This window comes from Coturnix japonica, chromosome 1 (assembly GCF_054131305.1).
Source record: "Coturnix japonica strain WE chromosome 1, WE-NBRP24, whole genome shotgun sequence".
Taxonomy (NCBI): Eukaryota; Metazoa; Chordata; class Aves; order Galliformes; family Phasianidae; genus Coturnix; species Coturnix japonica.
Window position 1 is genome coordinate 93,118,309 of NC_140663.1, and position 18,524 is coordinate 93,136,832.

The following is an 18,524-nucleotide window of genomic DNA, read 5'->3' on the forward strand; positions in this document are numbered from 1 at the left end:
ATTTATTATACACTGAGGAAGAAAAAAGTCCCTGAAACATAAAATTAATATGATAGAGATATGATGCAAACAAATATGATTTTAAGGATTAAAAATCATATATAGGTAAATGGTATTTCAGTAATTACAGGTACACAGTAAAATGGACCAAGGTACAGGGAAATTCAAAATTTAACTGCTGTAGTAAGATTATCCTCCTTTGCTGTTTCTATATGCAAGTTTTTCAAGTTTACTGGTGTTGGAGAAAATCTGATTACTGCATGTAATAACATTCCGCTACAATTTCCTTAGTCACAAAAACACCAATCACCTCATCCTTATTTTCCATGTTCCTCAGTTGGGCCTTCAGGAGGATCTGCTCCACGACCTTGCCTGGCACAGGGGTAAGACTGACAATCCTTCCGTTCCCTAGATCTTCCTTTATTTTTTATTTTATTTTATTTTTTTCCCCTTCTTAAAAATGAGGGTTATGATTCCTTTTTTTCAGTCTGTGGGAACTTCACTAGACTGCCACTACCTTTCAAATATGGTTCTTACCCTTGCCTTCTGCATCTTGGGTTGTGTGGCTAGAGCTTTTTCCGGTGAAGACTGGGACAAAGAAGTCATTGAGCACCTCAGCTTTCTCCATATCCCTTGTGATCAGGTTTCCAGTTTCCATCCAGAGAGGGCACACATATTCCTTGGCCTTCCTTTTATCGCTTATAAGCCTGTAGAACTTCTTGTTCCTCTTTATTTCTCTTACTAAATTTAATTCCACCTGGACTTTAGCTTTCCTAACCTGATCCCTGGCTGTTTGAACATCTTTGTAGTTCTCCCAGGTATCTGTTCCTACTTCCACTTCCTGTTGACATTCCTTTAGCATTTAAGTAAGTCCAGGAGCTCCTTGTTGAACTCATTACATTATGGTGAAAGACTTATTCTGAGACTGTAGCACTTCACTGATAGAGAAATATTTCATTAAAGAATTTCCGGCTAACATTACTGATCACTTATAAAATCAGTCTAAATTTGAACCAAAAATTTGTTAGTTTGTCTGCTTTATTTGTTTTCTGCAGTGGAATATTCCCATTTGAAAATCTTTGTTATTCTGATGAATGATATTCTGCTTCTGCACAGTCTTTTGTGAAAGACAACAAAAGCCTATTGGATATCATGAGTTTATATAATCTTGTGGTGCCTTTCTGTTCATCTTCACTCTTTCCCCATCTCCTCAATCTCTGTTTGTGAATTCCTGCTTTCTCAGGACATATAGAAGAATATTACACCTATTATTATTCAATGCAGGATGACCTTTTCTTCACAAGCTCTGCTGGCCATGGAAATTATAAATCTGATTAACTTCATATAGGCAACTCTGTTTAATTCAGTATGAGATAAGGCAAATATGCTTTCCACTGACTAACTGTAAATTGATCTAATTTCTTGCAGAGTAATCTCACATTATTCCTTCTAGAAGTCTAGAACAAAGTCACAGTCTATGGTCCTCAAGCTCAAGTCAGTATGAAATGGATATGAATCAAAAATCAGCTACAAATCAAAGACTTTATATTGATCTCTAAAAATTAAGAAGCACTTACTTAGAAGGTAATTATCAATTGTTAATTATTGATAATTGCTAATTGTTATCAATTTTATCAATTGTTAATTGATAATTAACCATTTTTCAATTGTTATTTTGAATTTCAGACTATGTTAAAACATGTATTTGATGCAATCCACCAAATTGGTCAAATTGAAGTAGATCTTGCTCATTTATTGCATGTGTTTTTCGACAACGTTGACTGAAGTTGTTAATTAATAACACAGAAACAAATGTTCTTGAAAACATACATTAGTGTAGGTTGACTGCAGGGACAATTAATATGAAGCTACAAAATATTGCAAAGACTAGAGGAATAGACATGGAGTTGCCTAGTCAAGCTTTGTGTTAAGATGATTTGGCATAGCTAACCATTAGAGTCCTTCAAACTATGATGATGCTCATTAACAGATGATCTGGCAGCACCAAAAGACTTTTCTGTCTCTCTGGATCAGTGTCTTCAGACAATTCCTTTCAGTAAATTATCAGTTCATTTCCATGGCAGAAAGAACTTCTTTGATAGTATAGTGTTTCACCTGTATATTTCATTTGTTGCAGTCTTGAATTTTTCTTCCCTTCTTCCAGTTTTGGATATTTAATTGTATTATTTGAGCTAATTCTTTATAAATGTTATTTACATGTTTTATGTTGCAATATTTTTCCTGTCCTTCCTTATCCTGTGCAGAAAGCTGTGGCTAAAAATTACTATAATATGATGATAAAAGTTTTCTTTTTTTTTTTTTTCTTTTTTCTTTTTTTTTTTTTCCTGCAGTCATAACATCAGAAATCACACAGTACTCTAAGGTCTCTGAAAGGATTTAAAATTGTGTTTTCTGTGCTGCATCCCTATTCATGTTGAATATTTTACTGTAATATTTTTGGCATTGCAAAACCATAACCATATATTCATAATAGTGTATGTCTGCAAAATGGTTCTACATAGAAGAGATTGAAGTAGATTTAGTTAGAGCAAGAAATCCTTTTTATGTGTATATATATATATATATATATATATATATATATATATACATATATACATATATATATATAAACCATGAATGCAGCTTACATTGTTTGGCTTTCACTAATATAACTTGAAGATAAATACTTAATTTGAAAAACTTTAGATGGAATCTTTTCACTCTCTTCATAGTTCCTCAAGGCCAATTTTATTTTGCAGAAGTATTTCTTTTCTTTTAGTATGACTTAGTCACTCTCCACATGTTTCCATAATTCATGAAATTATCTATAATTGTGTAATTAGTGTAAATACATGCAATCACATTTACAAGATATAATTACAAAGTGCATTGGAATAACTGTGAAGAGTAATGTTATAATGGAATATCTAGTAAACTTCTCAAATATATAGTCTGTGAATATTCAGAAGTTGGTATTGAAAGCTGATTATCAAAGACATTTAAATGTCAACAGTATGAAAATTCTACAAGAATAACTGCAACTGGTCAAGAATACCCAAATAAAATAATTAAAATTTGAAATGATCTATAGAATACACTATTTTGCCAAATTGTTGGCAATGTTTTTATTGTTTGGCAGAGACTTCACAGCAGTATAAAACTGGATGCATGTTGGGTCTTAATTATTAGTTGTAGGCTAGTATAAAGTTTTGGTGTTTTAGAACTAGACTTTTGGAGGTAATTCTGCCTATTTACTCTTCTCTTGTGATGGAATACTGTGTCCAGTTCTGGGGCTTGAAGGACATCAAGCTGTTGGAGTGGGCCCAGGAGAGTGTCACAAAGATAATCAGAGGGCTGGAGCATCTTCCCTATGTGGACAGGATGAGAGAGTTGGGATTTTTCAGCCTGGAGAAGTCTCTGAGGGGACCTTATAGCAGCCTCCAGTACTGGGGTGGGCACAGGAAAGCTGGGAAGGGACATTTTACAGGGGTATGTAGTGATAGTACAAGGGGGAATGGCTTTAAAATGGTAGAGGGAAGATTTAGACTAGATATTAGGAATAAATCCTTTACTCATTTTCCCCAAGTTTTCACTTTACCAATAAAAGCAAGGATGAGGGAGACTGACCTCTGCCATTTTTTCATGTGGTAGGGAGATGTTAGCAAAGAATAATTACAGTGTTTGGCACAAATCATTCAAGTAAGGAAGTTTTGTTCTGTATGAAAAATATAAACATAGGAAAAGAAGATTCCTGGGGAATACTTCAGAGTGTTAGCTTCCTTGTGAGGCAGAAAATAATTCTATAATTGCAAACTATTTACTATAATTTTCCATTTTCAGAGATCAAGTAATTTGATAAGTTTTTCCTGTTTATGCCTTCAGTGCCTTAAGATTTATCTACTTAACATCAATCACACATATACTTCTTTGAACTTCAGCTAAATGTGCATGAAAAAATATAAATTTCTTGGTCAAAAATCTAGTGACCCTCACTTCATTGCTCTTGGAACATTTTTTTGTGTTTCACATATTCAGTGTAAATAAGTTCCCACTGACATAGAGTACAAATTTAGATCATCCTTCACAGCTTTTCATTTAAAGAAATACTTGAAACTTATAATATTTACATATTGTTCAAATAATTATCCAGTTTTTCCCCACTCAGGCAAATCTATTTTTGCATGGTTCAGTCATGGAATCAGGACCTATGTGCCCCCAGTATTAGATACATTCATGACCTGAACATTGTTTCATAAAGTATTAGAGAATAATTTTTAAAATGAAACATTGATTCTACAAATCTATGTTCATAAATGTACTGATCAATAACCGAATCAGAATAAATAAGACTCAGCAGAAAGGATCCAGTGCCTACCATATTCCCTATCATGCTGGATCAATATCTGAGCAGTCAGCTTGAAGTCCAGTACTAGTAGGTAGAAAATGCAAGTCATTATCATCTGAAGGCTATTTAACAAGTGATATGGAGATAATAGAAAGCCTCAGTGCTCAGTAGCTGTGTTACAATTACCTATATAAGAAAAATCTTCATCACAGTTGGCGTGTCTAAGGCTATTCCGAGACATTAGTAAAGAATGAAATGTACTGACGCTAGATGCTTTTATCTACAGATAGTTTTTCCTTTAAAATTCCCATGTCACTGCAATGGCTTAATCCCTGATCAATCTAGTACAAAATGATTGATGTTGCATTAGCTGCCAGAATGTCTAAATCTACTTGTCAATGCTTCACCCTCACAAGGTGATTCTTTATGTGAACAAAAAGAAAAATCAATAAGACAGCATGGAAAATCACTAGTCATTTCTGCCCATCATGTAATTTCCCAGGGAGACACAAAAATAATGATTTTTAGAGTCATTTTTAACACAAAATTCATTCACAAACTACATAGCATTTCATACCTTATAAGAATTTTCTAAAGAAAATAATATGACCTTTGAAACTGACACTAACATCAACTGCTGAATATCAGTTTGGATAATGTGTATATATTTTATTTTATATATATATATATATTAATGCCATGTGTTTTTATTACATAATTACCCATCACTTTCCCCACAGAAAAGGATTCATGCTGTCCATACAAAACCGGGAAAAAAGTGTTGGCTGACAACACCACATGCAAGTAATATACCTAGAGTGACAAATATGAATTTTAACCATTTTATGCTTATTAAATATTTATGAGAATGTATGTATGATTGTATTAAATAATCCCTACTACAGTCCATCAGAAATTGTTTCTTCCATCACCTGTAGAAACAAGTGCTGTTTTCTGTTGTACAGGTTTTCTGAAAACAGTAATTATCAACAGCAGTTGCAGAAAGATTAGTAGTGTATTTGATGATGGAACAGCTTTCAACTCACTGTAGGATACTGTAAAGATTTTAGGCTGGAATACAAAGCTTACAGCTATGTACATGTGAACACGCAAGCACACACACAGGAGAAGTTGTAAGACAGTTTCAAACACTTTATTCATTGTACCTTTCTTACAAATCTGATAGAAATCTCATGTTTTTAATATACATTCGTCACTTATAAATCTGCTATACAGAGCCAGAAAAAGTCTGATTAGAAAATAAATAAATATATGAAATAAAATGAAAATATTAGGTCTGTCAAATATCCATGACTCACTCAGACAGGGTAGATTTTTTTTTTTTTCAAATGCAGAATGCTTGTGGCACAATGTTCACATCATGAAGGAGCTGTGTGGCCAAGAACTTAGTGTTAGCATTCTTGTTCAGAGTTCAAAATGAATTGTTCTGATACTGGCTGGGACGGGGTTAATTTTCTTCATGGTAGTTAGTTCGGTGCTGTGTTTTGGATTTAGGATGAAAATAAAGATAACATACTGTTGCATACAGATGATAGAGAGGGGGAAGATGTTGCATAATGGGTGCCTGCGTGCACCTGGGGTGGAGTCAGGGAGGTCATGAGGGTCTGCCAGGGGTGGTGACCTGTACCACTATATATGGTTTGTTGCAAGGCATTAAACTTGTACTTTCGGCGTTATGCACTGTGTGTGTGTCCCATCTGTTCCCCGTGCGTGGAGGTACGGTGCAGTCACTAGGCAGCCTTGACTTGTCGCCGGATCAGGAGGCGACACATACTAATGTTACAGTTCTTGCTGAGGATTGTTTGCACAGAGACAAGGCCTTTTCAACATCTCGCACCATCTTGCATGTGGTGAGGACAGGAGTGCAGCAAGGAGCTGTGAGGGGACAGAACCAGGACAGCCCACATAAACTGGCCAAAGGGATATTCCATATCATATGATATTGTGCTCAGCAGTAAAAGCCAAAGTAAAGAAAGTGAAGGAGAAAAGACCTGGAGCAGTGAATTTTTTTCTTCCGAAGTAACCATTTTTCATGATGGGCCCTGCTTATCTGGAAAGATCTGAACACATTCTTCACAATGGAATTAGTGAATGAATTCTTGTTTGCTCACAGCTTTTGTGTTACCTAGTAGAATGTCTTTATTTGAAGCTATGAGTTTAGTTTCCTCACATTTTTCTTTCAGATTCTCTACTCCAACTCACTGAGGAGGAGGGAGGGAGAAACTGTGTAAGGCTCTGTTGCCTACTGGAGTTAAACAGCCAGTATTTTAAATGAACTAGAATAGACCTGGAAATAAAACATACAATTACAGTATGAGTATATTACACATAGAACAATACAAAATCAATCAATCAAACAAACAAACAAAAAACATACAAACATAAAAACCCCACAAAATAGAAGTGCAAAATCATGATTTTGTTTTTTAGTAAATGAGGACAGAGAAATTAACGTAGAGTTAAATAATTCTGCTTTCAAAAATAATCAGTACCATAATTTGGATAGTGGTATTAACAGTTAGTAATTAATTAGTCAATAGCTATCCACATAATACAGTTGAGATGAAGGATTTTGCTAAGTACCTGGGATGCAAATTCATCTTTTGGATTTTTGTTGGTTGCTTTTTAAATTGTTTTGTTTTTGTTTTCATTTAGGTTTTTTGCTTTTTGAGATTGGAGGGATGGAAGGGTGCAAGGTAATACCACAAACATTCAGCAAAACTGAGAACATAATGAGGTAATATATGGACAAAGACTCAATTCCTAAAGACTGAAGACCCATAAACAACTAAAATACTGCAAAACAACAAAAGTGACAAATTCAGTACTCACTTTTAGAGAAACATTCCTTAAATTTAGTGTTGTTACCAACAACTGACCCCAGGCTGGACCCCATCCAATATGGACCACACCCAGAGAGAGACACAAACATGTCAGACACAAACCATGGAGTCAACTCTCAGCTTTACTGCTGCATTATTCTGCTTAAATACCAGCATGGCTGGTGCAGTGCAACAGCGTCTCCTTTCCTGATAATGTAACCCCATGGGCGCATGCCCCTTCCCACCCCCAAAGTCCTCCTTCGCAAAAATCATGTCATCACGGTGCACTCAGCAAGACACTTCATCACATCCCTGTTCTGTGGCTCCACTTCAGCTGCTTCAGCTGTTGCTATGTAGCAGTTCTTGTGCAATCACTCAAGCCTGTCCTACGGTTGAACTTGTTACCCAAAACTTTGTATTTCAAAAGCAAACATAATTCAGGCAAGATCTTTTCAAAATACATAATTCTAGTATAGCTTCTATCCCTGCAATGTAAAAAAAACACCTTAACCCCTCCCTTGTGCCATAGTAAGCCTCAGCTATCATGACTGTCTCAGGCCAAAATTATCCAGCTGAAGAATCTCAAAATGCTTTCAGATGCATATATTTCTTCTAAGCCATCTTCTTTATAAATGTTGACTTAGTATACTTCACAATATTAATTTCCTTTTTAAAAAATGCTTTATTTTCTGATTATACTAGTAAGTCTGTTTCCATACTTTGCAAAACCGCTTTTCATACTTGCTATGGCAAGCATTGTTTCAAAAACTGCTTACTTTTTAAAATATTAGCAATCAATACTTTGCTGATTTTTCAAAACAAGCAAAAAACCCACAACTGACAACAAAGAAAAAGCATGATGTATATAATATATATATAAAATGCATCTGTAGCAGAGATAATAGATTCCATATGCCATCTCAGTATAAAACACAATTGCTGAGCTGCTACTAGCAGTATACTTTACCAAAGAGACAGTATGTTCTTCATTATTTTCTCCCTTTTCCTTTCCTATTTAAAGTTGCATTCTCAAGAGAAGGAAACCCGTAGAAAAATTCCAATTGCATACTGTATAGTTCTACTGTTTAGTCCTAATCATAAGCAGAAAGAAGTAAAAGAGCAATAATAAAATATTCTGAACATCCACAACAACCTTTAATCTAACTGGTAAACAGTAACAAGCATTAGTCTAATTTACATAGCACTTTAAGTTTTAGGTTGACTGAGACAGAACTAAAATATGTAAAAATCTTTAACCATGAAGTTTTGAATCAGTAAGAAATCTGATATAAAACAGATGATGGAAATACTGAACACAAAAAGAAGAAGAACTTTTATTTTGGATAGCCTAGAGTGTAAGCTTGTTGAGATAATTGCAGCAACACAATCAACTAGCTAGTGGAAGGAAAAGATATATATAATGGATAAACTTCAGTAAACTAAAAACTACTCATAACCAATCATGTTTCCAGTTTTCAATTGGGAATATAATGCATAAATGCAAATTGATCTTCTCAAAATTTCAAAATGTTTGATTTTTCATTTCATATCATTTCACTAGCATAAACTGATTCTGTTTTCTAACTTCTGAATGTCTGTAAAAAATGCAAATACTGATTTGGAATGCAAAAGTGTGTGCTGCAACAATGAATGTAATTATAATTTGTACAGATAGGAGCAGAAAAAGAGAGGCAATATAAATAAAGTTCCAGGTAATGGAAGATAAAAAGCACTTAGTGTGCTAGCATTCATTTATGCACATACACTGAATTTTGAGGCCATCAGTTTTTACTTCAAACAACTTGAAGAAAATCTGTGAAAATCAATTATGAAATTCCCACCCTTCTCCTTGTTGCTACCATCAGCCAACAACTGCCAAGATAAAATCTTTTGAAATTACTCTCTCTGCAATGGAAAAAAATCAAAGTTTAATTTTCCAAGTAATATGAAACAATTTTCATATATATCTCAGATTTAATTGTGTAATAACTGTATAAAAATGATATTTTTCTTCCTGCTACTGTACTATGCGATTTGGAGAATGAATTTTGGAAAGAGCAGTATTAAGTTTCTTATTTTAGTCACCATGGTTTATCTGTATCTAGTAAAATCTCTTGCAAAGCTACATAAAACTTCTACACTAACAGGTAAAAGTGTTAATTCTTAGCTGTGGTTTGAACATATTTGGATATGATTTTTTAAAGATGTAGAATAATTTCTTTCATTTCAATAAAAAGAGCTAAATTCAATTTTGTTGCATAAAACTACGTCATTTTAGTAAGATCCCAGTTGGATAATAGCATCCCTAAAATGAATCATAGAAGGTGAAAAAAGACAAGAAATTCAGCCTGATAGTCTGCTAGACTGACTTCAAACATGGGGATTTAGTCCATGTGTGGAGCACTAGTGAACACCTTACTGTATTCAAGTATCTGGTCCCAAAATTGTCAGAGCTTCACAGGCTGGTTCTACCTGATTCCATGACTAGCACGGTGGAGGGATCCACAGATCCGTGCTTCCAGAAAGGGGTAACAGGGGATCCCAAACAATTTTAAAAGAGCAGATGGGTGATAACACACTGATATTTTCAGCTGCTGTTTGGTGTGCCAAGGGCTTTTCTGTTTGTTGTGTTCCAGCAATCAGACTGGGAGGGAATGCAGCCAGCACAGCTGACCCAAACTAACAAATGTCATATCCTTTATAACAGAACATCTTGCTCAGCAATAAAACTTGGAGAAAGGAGGAGGAGGGTGATACACTCAGAACAATGAATTTGTCTTCTCAAGAAAGACTTATGCTTGATGAACTGAAAGTGTCTGAACTCTGACTGATTATGGGAATTAGTGAATGAATTCCTTGTTTTACTTTGCTTGTGTATGCAAAGCACAACCTTTCCTAGTTTTTATCTCTACCTATAAGTTCTTAGACTTTTACCGTTCTGATTCTCTTCTCCACTCCACCTGGAGAGAGTGAGTTCTGTGGTACTGAGCTGCCTGCCAGGGTTAAACCACAGCATGTGAAACACCAATTAATTAAACAGAAGGCTAACTTAGATTTCAGAAAACTAGGAGGAAGATAACTGAGTATAGAATTATTATTATTATTTTTTTTTAAGACAGGTCTTTTTTTTTTTTTTTTTTTTTTTTTTTTCAAATGCTTATCTATTTTGCAAGAAACTCTTTACTTCTTAGTATTCATTTCTCATTATTATTTGTAGCAATAATATAACACAGAGAAGGAAGACAGGAAAGGATGGGAAAGACACAGAAAGAAACTTTTAAGTTATGTTTTGTAGAAAGTCAGTCCATCAGGAGGGAAGAGTTTTGAGGAACACTGTATGAAATAATCAAAATGCTTTTTAAAAATATTCAGACAGAAACAAAGAATGTGTATTTCCAAATTCATATTTTCTAGTCAGGTGCTTTCAGGGGTAGAGTTCTTTGATAACAAGAGATGTTAAATGCATTGACTAAGCAATTGCACAATATATACAGCAATATATAGGTATTATATATAAATAAAATATAAATAAAAAATTTATAAGTGCTTGTGATAGGCTGCAATTCTCAATGTAGAGTTTAAAGTTTTAACTATATTTTCAGAAACATCGAAGGAAACTTTGAGTAGCAAGAGTGCTGATACATAAAAATAGAAAAATAATTTAGCAAATGCATTATAAACATATCAGACCCATCAAATACTGTGCCAACCTCGTACCAGTATAAAAATCACCTGCATGAACTTTTTAACTAGTACACTTGAGTAATAAATATTTCATTAACACTAATAAATCTATCTCCAACTAATGTGTTGAATGATAAAGTCTGAGTATCTCTCTTTAAAAAATTACTGTGGAAATCAGTAATTTTCCTAAGGAAGAGCATCTGTTGATTGAATGATAACATATGGAACAATTAACATGTTAAATATGTCAGAAAGTAAGCATAAAACTTACTCATAGAAAGAAAGTTTTAAAAAATAATATCCTAGGTTACAATAAACAAATTTCAGCATTTTACTTGATTATGTACTTGTTAGAATTTTTTATTTATTTATTTATTTTACATGGACTTAATTAGACTAACAAATTAATACCTTATAATATGCTGGTTTGCTTTTTATTACATTTTTTTTTTCATGACATGGTTCATGTTACTCTGGATCCAAACACTTGTTAAGATATTCTATCTGTCGTAACCATTTATAACATATTTCTACCCAGAATTCTCCCACCCCCACCAACAATAGAAAAAAAAAAGGTTTGCCAGTATCTTTGTATAGGAACAACTAAAATATGGATTGAAACCTTACGCCTACCAATACCAGCAATTCTAGCTTTGACTATTTACAATGCAACTATTATTCTCATGAATTCAACACACTCATTTAATCATAAAGTGACAGATTGTACTTTTGCAGCTTTATATACTTTTATGTTGCACTAGGATATCATTTATACTCACTTTTTAGAGTTATCCTAAGATTTTCTCATAATTTCATTTAATGGCTACTGGTCCTACCCGCAGAGTATTTTACATTGTTTTTTTATTTGTTAAAAGCATTTCAATATCAGCCTTTGAATTTTTACTTTATTGTAATGTCTATATAGGTACATTAAGAAAAAGGGATTGTTTTAGAGGCAAAAGACAATCTATTAGATGTTCTTCATTTTCGAAGAAGATAAAGATCCCTAGGTAATCCAGTCTAAATGTTAGAACTCATTAAATCTTCAGTGAGCAATTGCTATGGTAAGAACTTTGCATTGATATTTAAATCAATTTGTGATTTAAGAGAAATATCAACTGAATTTTAATGCATTGTGTACGTATTTAACAATGGCTAACTGAGACAGATGTTAGTAGGTAACAGATGCTAAATGATTTTCTTTTTTATAAGACATTTATAAAAGACAAACAAAATTAAATGTCAAAATGATAGAGCTACTCTCAGTTGAAGAGATACAGGCCTCCCTAAGCTCATTAAACTGGAAACAACAGCCAGAACAGGTGTTCGTGTAAGTGGGATTTATGTTTACATTTTTGAAAAAAATAGTACTTATTTCATGGACTCAGCTGTTTCACCACGTCTACTGTTATCTTCTTTAAACTCAAATGTGCATTACATTCAGAGGGATATCTTATACTAAATCATTTAGCCCATCTGTAAGTTCTTGATGTTCCAACTCCCTACCCAGTATCAGTCTATCACCCCTCACCCTAATGTGAGGTGAAAGATTTATGAGTATTATTATAAAAAAGATTATAAATATTATAAAATGAGGAGAGAAAAAGGAAGCTAATGCAGTTACAATTGCTATATATCTATATAATAGCTTTGTAATTGTGCTAATTACATACATTGGATAGGTATTTAGGTGTGCAGGGTTTATTTTGGCCTATCACCTGTGCTCACCCAAACTCCCTCTTACTTTCAAGATGGAAAGCAAACGGAAGTAGAAAAAAAGGATGAAAAAAACCATTCCTTCTTATCCCCAAACTCAACTTTACTGCTTCATTCCAAACTGCTCTACCTCCTCCTCCAACCCAAGCAATATAGGTGAGGTGGGCAACAGGGACTGCATCTGTTAAAGCGTGTTACTGCTCCTCTCTGCCTTTCTTTCCTCACACTTTTCCACTGATCCAGTGTGGGGTCCCTCTCACGTACAAAGTCCTTCAAGAGCTGCTTCAGCATGGGATTGTTTTTACAGTACTTCATGAGCCACAATTCCTTCTAGAAAGTCTGCTACAATATGGGTTCTTTGCAGACTGCCTCTCCCCTCAGAACTTGCCTGACTACACCAATGTAGGGTCCTCTATGAGTTGCAGTGTGGATACCTGCTCTGACACAGTTCTTGGTCTTCAGGGGGCAACCTGATTCACCATGGTTTTTTCTATGGGCTGCAAGAGTCTCTCTGCTCCACATCTGAAACAGCTCTTTCCCTTCCTTCTTCAATAGACATGAAGTCAAGAAGGTCATTTCACATTATTCTTGCTCCTCTCTCTCACAGCTGCTGCATACTGGTTTTTAAGCCTCTAGTATATGTTATCATAATGCTGTCACTAGCTTTGATGATTAGCTCAGTTCTGGCTGGCAGTGCATCAGTTTTGGAGCTGACTGGGACCCACTCTGTCTTACACAGAGCAGTCCTTGATCTCTTCCCATAAAATCCAACCCTCCAGCCTCCAATCCTTCCAAAGCCCTGCTGAATAAACCCAAGATACCCTGATGTAAGTGGTGTAAAATAAATAAATAAGAAGGCCAAATAATAATTAGTAAGAATAACATTTCACAACAACATTCTTTTTCCGCTGTTAGAGAACTGAAAGTATGTTCTCATCATTTCTCTCATCAATGCCTTAGACAAGTCATCAGTTTCTGCTCTATTCCATAGATCCCACTTTGCATCTTTGATGCCAAATACACAATCAAATTTTAAATATATAGGTTAGGGTATGAAAGGAACGCTTGGTCCCTACAGTGAGTCACAAACATCTGTAACTTGATAATTTATTAATGGCTTTCTAACTCAAAGGCTAATTTTCTTAACAGTGTGTGGATTATACCCATCAATGGTTTATCTGAATCCAAAGTAAAAATCTGTCACTGCAATATTTGATTTAATTGGAAATTAAAAAAAAAAAAAAGTTATCTAAATTACTCATGAGAGATTAGTTCCAATTTGAACACTGATGGACCTATTTATAACACTTGTTTTTCATGTGAAGATTGCAGATTAGTCAGAGTACAGAACTATGTCAATCTGTTACTAATACTTGCATAAGGTAGTTAAATATGAGGAGTTTAGGAGTAAATTTTCAAAAGTCTTTGAAGTACTAACATGTCTGAGCCTGGCTGTTACCAGTGGTCCCTTTCACGCCAGGATTCAAGGGCTAAGCCTCCGCGAATCCGGCCTCCTCCAGCCGGGGTCCATTTAACTACACGTTCACACCAATATGGTGAATAGCTAAATGGCGTTTTATTGTGTGTGTTAGCGGTTTAAATAAGCCGCTATCTACTTCGTCTACACCCCTTCTACATATGCATAACTCCTTCTACATATGCATAACCGAGCAGGGGAGGGCCTATCGCGTTACATCCCGAGTGTTCGTGCACGCCTAATGCAACACCTGGCTTAAGATTCATTGGACCTGGAGCTTTGAAAAATGGGAAAGCAATTATATCCTTGAAAAATGTATGATCAACACAGAGAAGTATCACACTAATACAGGTCAAGAACAGTAGGTTTTAAGCAGTCTTTTTCCTACAGAGAACTCATTGCTCACTCAAAACCTAGAAGATTTTATCTCAGTTTTGAAGACCAGTTCAAGGCTTTTCAGCTCATGTTTTAATGATCTTGAGCAGTGTTACAGGGACCTTATGAAAATGTCACAAGTTTGGGAAAACAAATCAATCAAAACATCAATATGTGCTTATAAGCGTACTAAGGAATTAAAGCCACAGGCTGTAAAACAACCTGTGGGCACAGCAAAAAACAATTAGTGCAAGTTAAAATAGATCTCTAAGAAATTAAATCTTGATATTTATTTAAAAATGGTTTATGATATGTCGTACAGTACACGTGAAGTGCATAAAGCTGAGTGCCTGAGCTTTATTTAATTTAATTAGGTTTTAAAATTAAAAATCTCAAGACAGGTAGACTCATATGAGAAGGTGGTGAGTTACTGTTGAATGTGTTTGATTCTAAATTCTGTTCTGTCAGAAATTATGACATTCAACCTCTTTGTGAGTTTTTTTTTTTTTCTATTTTTAAAATTCCCTCCATTTTCATTCTAATTGGTATTAATGCTTAAAATTATTTACAATATGTTGCTTTGAGATAATCATAGTTATACATTGGCATAGTTTAAAAAAATAATAATAATCAGAAATTGCTAACAAAATGGGAATAAGCAAGATCAACCATTAGATAACTCGTTTGTTTTATGAATAGAAACAAAATATCACAACCTTTTTTTACAGGGTTGGAAAGAGAATTGTGAATTGATCTAGACTGGAAGACACCCACTTTTCTTTGGAGTTTTACCCTGGATCAGTTCATCAGTACAGTTAGCATAGGTTCTTACAAATAGGAGTTTCTTCTTCTGAGGATGAGGAGATAGCAGCAGTTACTGGCTATTCCTTGATCTTAGTCAGGCTACATCTCCTGCAGAAGCCTCCTTTGGGAAGAGGAAGTATTGACAGCAAATAACACTGAATCTTGTCTGGATCTCTCAGCTTAGTGAACATCATCAAAATTGTTAGTCTCAGCCTAGTAGATGGCAATGAGCAGAACACCCCAAGAGATGCTCTTTGGGCCTAGTTTGTTCCATAACAGTACTTTCATCAATGACTAGGATGATAACAGTATATCTTAAAACAGCTCTGAATTTTGAAGAGCTGCTGCCAACAAGCAGCAGAGCTTCCGTAATGGGGCCCTTGGTATATCTTAGGATGGAACTATCATAAGGATATATTAAATGTTCATCATTGAAAAGTGCAGAAAGCTAAATCCATGGACAGTCTAGCCCAGTGTCTGAAAACTGGCTGAGTATCAGCCTTAATAAAAAAGACCTAGACATTGTAGTAGTTGCCAGACCAAATATGAGCCAGTTGTGTGTTCCTGTCAGAAACAAAGCAGGCTGAATCCTGAGTTATATTAGAACATCAGAAGATCTAGGGAAATTATTGTCACCTCCTACCTATCACAGGCAAGGCTGCTTCTGGTGAACTGTTTTGGCTGAATATCAGTTCAAAATGAGCACAGAAGCTAAAAGGAGTTTTGAAGAATACTGTTGGGATTGTCAGAAGGGACTCAGCACACGTTCTACTGTGAAAGTTAGGACCTTCTATCCTTCTATCTAGTAGCAGCATATGGCTACTGATTCTACAAAGTATATGGAGACAAACTCTTCTCAGCAGAGAGAATTAATACTAAATGGACACAAGTTGTGCTTGGAGAGGTTCAGATTGGAAATTAGGAAAAATATATTTAATGGAGGGGATACAAAGTACCTGGGAGAGGTTACATTGCTTTAGAGTCAGTCATGGTCCAGACTCCATGGTCCATGGAGACCAGATGGTCTCCAGATATCCTTTCCAACCAACATCAGTTTTACAGGTCCTTTTTTCTTTCAGTTGCTCTCAGTTTTGCAGACTCAGATTTTTATATTGCATAACTCATCCCACTCAATCATTACTTAAAAGCATGTTTTATCAAAGATTTCAGCTTATATGGCAATCCTATGATGCCATAAATATGTAATAGCATTCTCATTAAAGCATCACTTTTACATTTTCCTAAATGTACTTGAGAAGATAATAATTTCGGTAATGGAATTATTAAAAGGAAAAGGAAAATATGCTGAATATCAGTAAGTTTTCATTACAAACAACTGCACACTTTAGTAGTGTGTAGTGATAATTATTTAATAATTGCTGTTTCTTGTTCAATATATTTTAATTAAGTGCATGAGCCATTGAATAAAAACATTGATGTACTAATAAGCATTTAAATCTGAATTTATTACTTATTAAAGTTCAGCTAAGAGTAGAGTAATTATATTAATCAATCATTTCCTTACTAAACCCCAGTAAGTTCTCACTAATACACATGCAATTACTTTAATATTAATGAAAAATGAATGCTTTCTTATAGTGTATAATGTTTAACAGAATTATCTGTGTGCATTTTTATCATTTGAATTTGAATTTCTAAAATAGTATTTATTGTTTTGAAATTGTGGAATTGCAAGATGTATGAAATATATCTTTCAGATGTAATCTTTAATTTAAACACCAAAGTAGAAATAAAATATTTAGAAAATTTTATGGGAAAATTCCTGGTAATGGTCATACCTACATTGGTTAGCAGTACCTACAAAGATAAACTAATGCTTATCAAAGCCTACATATTTATATAGCATAAACCCCTCAATCTTATCCAGTTTATAAAGTTTTCATCTGAAACCAGACTATTTAATTTCATTCTACACAGAAGTTTTCAGCAGCCTGCTAGCCCATTATCAGTGCTACACAAACCAGGGTTTCTACATTTATGTTGTAGATATGTTCTAGAAAATAGATAACTAAATGTTCCCGTGTACATTAAACTGTACTGCTGCACCCCTATACTAACTTACTGTATTTAAGTTAAACATCTAAGATACATTTTAACTGCAGAAACTTTGAAAACTTATTCATAGGCTATCTTATGCATATGATACCTCTGCTAATACAATATATGTACTCTCCACTCCTCTTTGAGTCCTCCTTTCTAACAGTGAGGGCTGCAGAAACTGCAGGTTGAAGAGTACTGTTGTCATTCCTTCTCAGTATCTTGATGCAACACAATTCGTGTGCACTTCCCTGGTACAACTTTAACAAATTGCAATAAGGTCATCTCAAAGTATAATGGTATAGTGACACGAAAAGGAAAAAGAAAAAAAAAAAAAGAAAAAAAAAATTCATTTTAAAAACATGCTGGAATACATTTCACATTGCTACTATTGTCTTCTTTAGTATCTCAGGCAAATGAAATTTTAGTGGCACAGAATTGCAATGAACGCAATATTTTTGTCTGCAGAATATGACAAAATGAACTTTTATTCAGTCTCAAGAAAAAAGATTGTCTTGTTTTATATTTAAATATATATAGATATACATATACATATATTTCTGAAGGGCAAACAATTCAGCTTTAGTTTAGCTACTAATTACCACAGATTTTCATAAACTTTGGAATCTTCTTTATTTTACAGTAAAGCTAATAACACTGAATAAATCTGAAATGCTAATGGAATAGTGAGAACACATTAAAGACAAGCTTTCAAAAATCTGATTTTCATTCTCCACAGCTTGATCAGCTCTTTCGTATTACATCAAATATTGTTCGAATTAGTTAGCAATCAGAATGTAGAGTTACTTTATTAAGATACTGTGATAAATCATTGTTTAAAATATCTAGATTAGGCCATCTGTAGAAAGAATCATCACCAAGTACCATTAAAAAACTGCCCTCAGTAATAGAGCAATGTATTTTTGTTATATACCCTGAACACAGCATTCTGGATGTCTAGACTCCTTCTATGGGTAATCTGACTGAAAACAATTACTCTGACCAGGTGAGATAAAAAGCTGCTTTCTGGAGCTGTGGTAGCAATGGTACACCAGAAGATGGTGTATTCACCACAGGGCATCTGCTAAACTGAATGGAATTAGTCCCACAGTAATGCAAGAGTAGGTTTGTTCCAAGGAAGGGCTGGAGCACCTGCAAGAATTTTGACTGCCTGCTCCCAAGCACAACTCTTGATTGAGTGAGTGGAGTGCCTATCCTCACT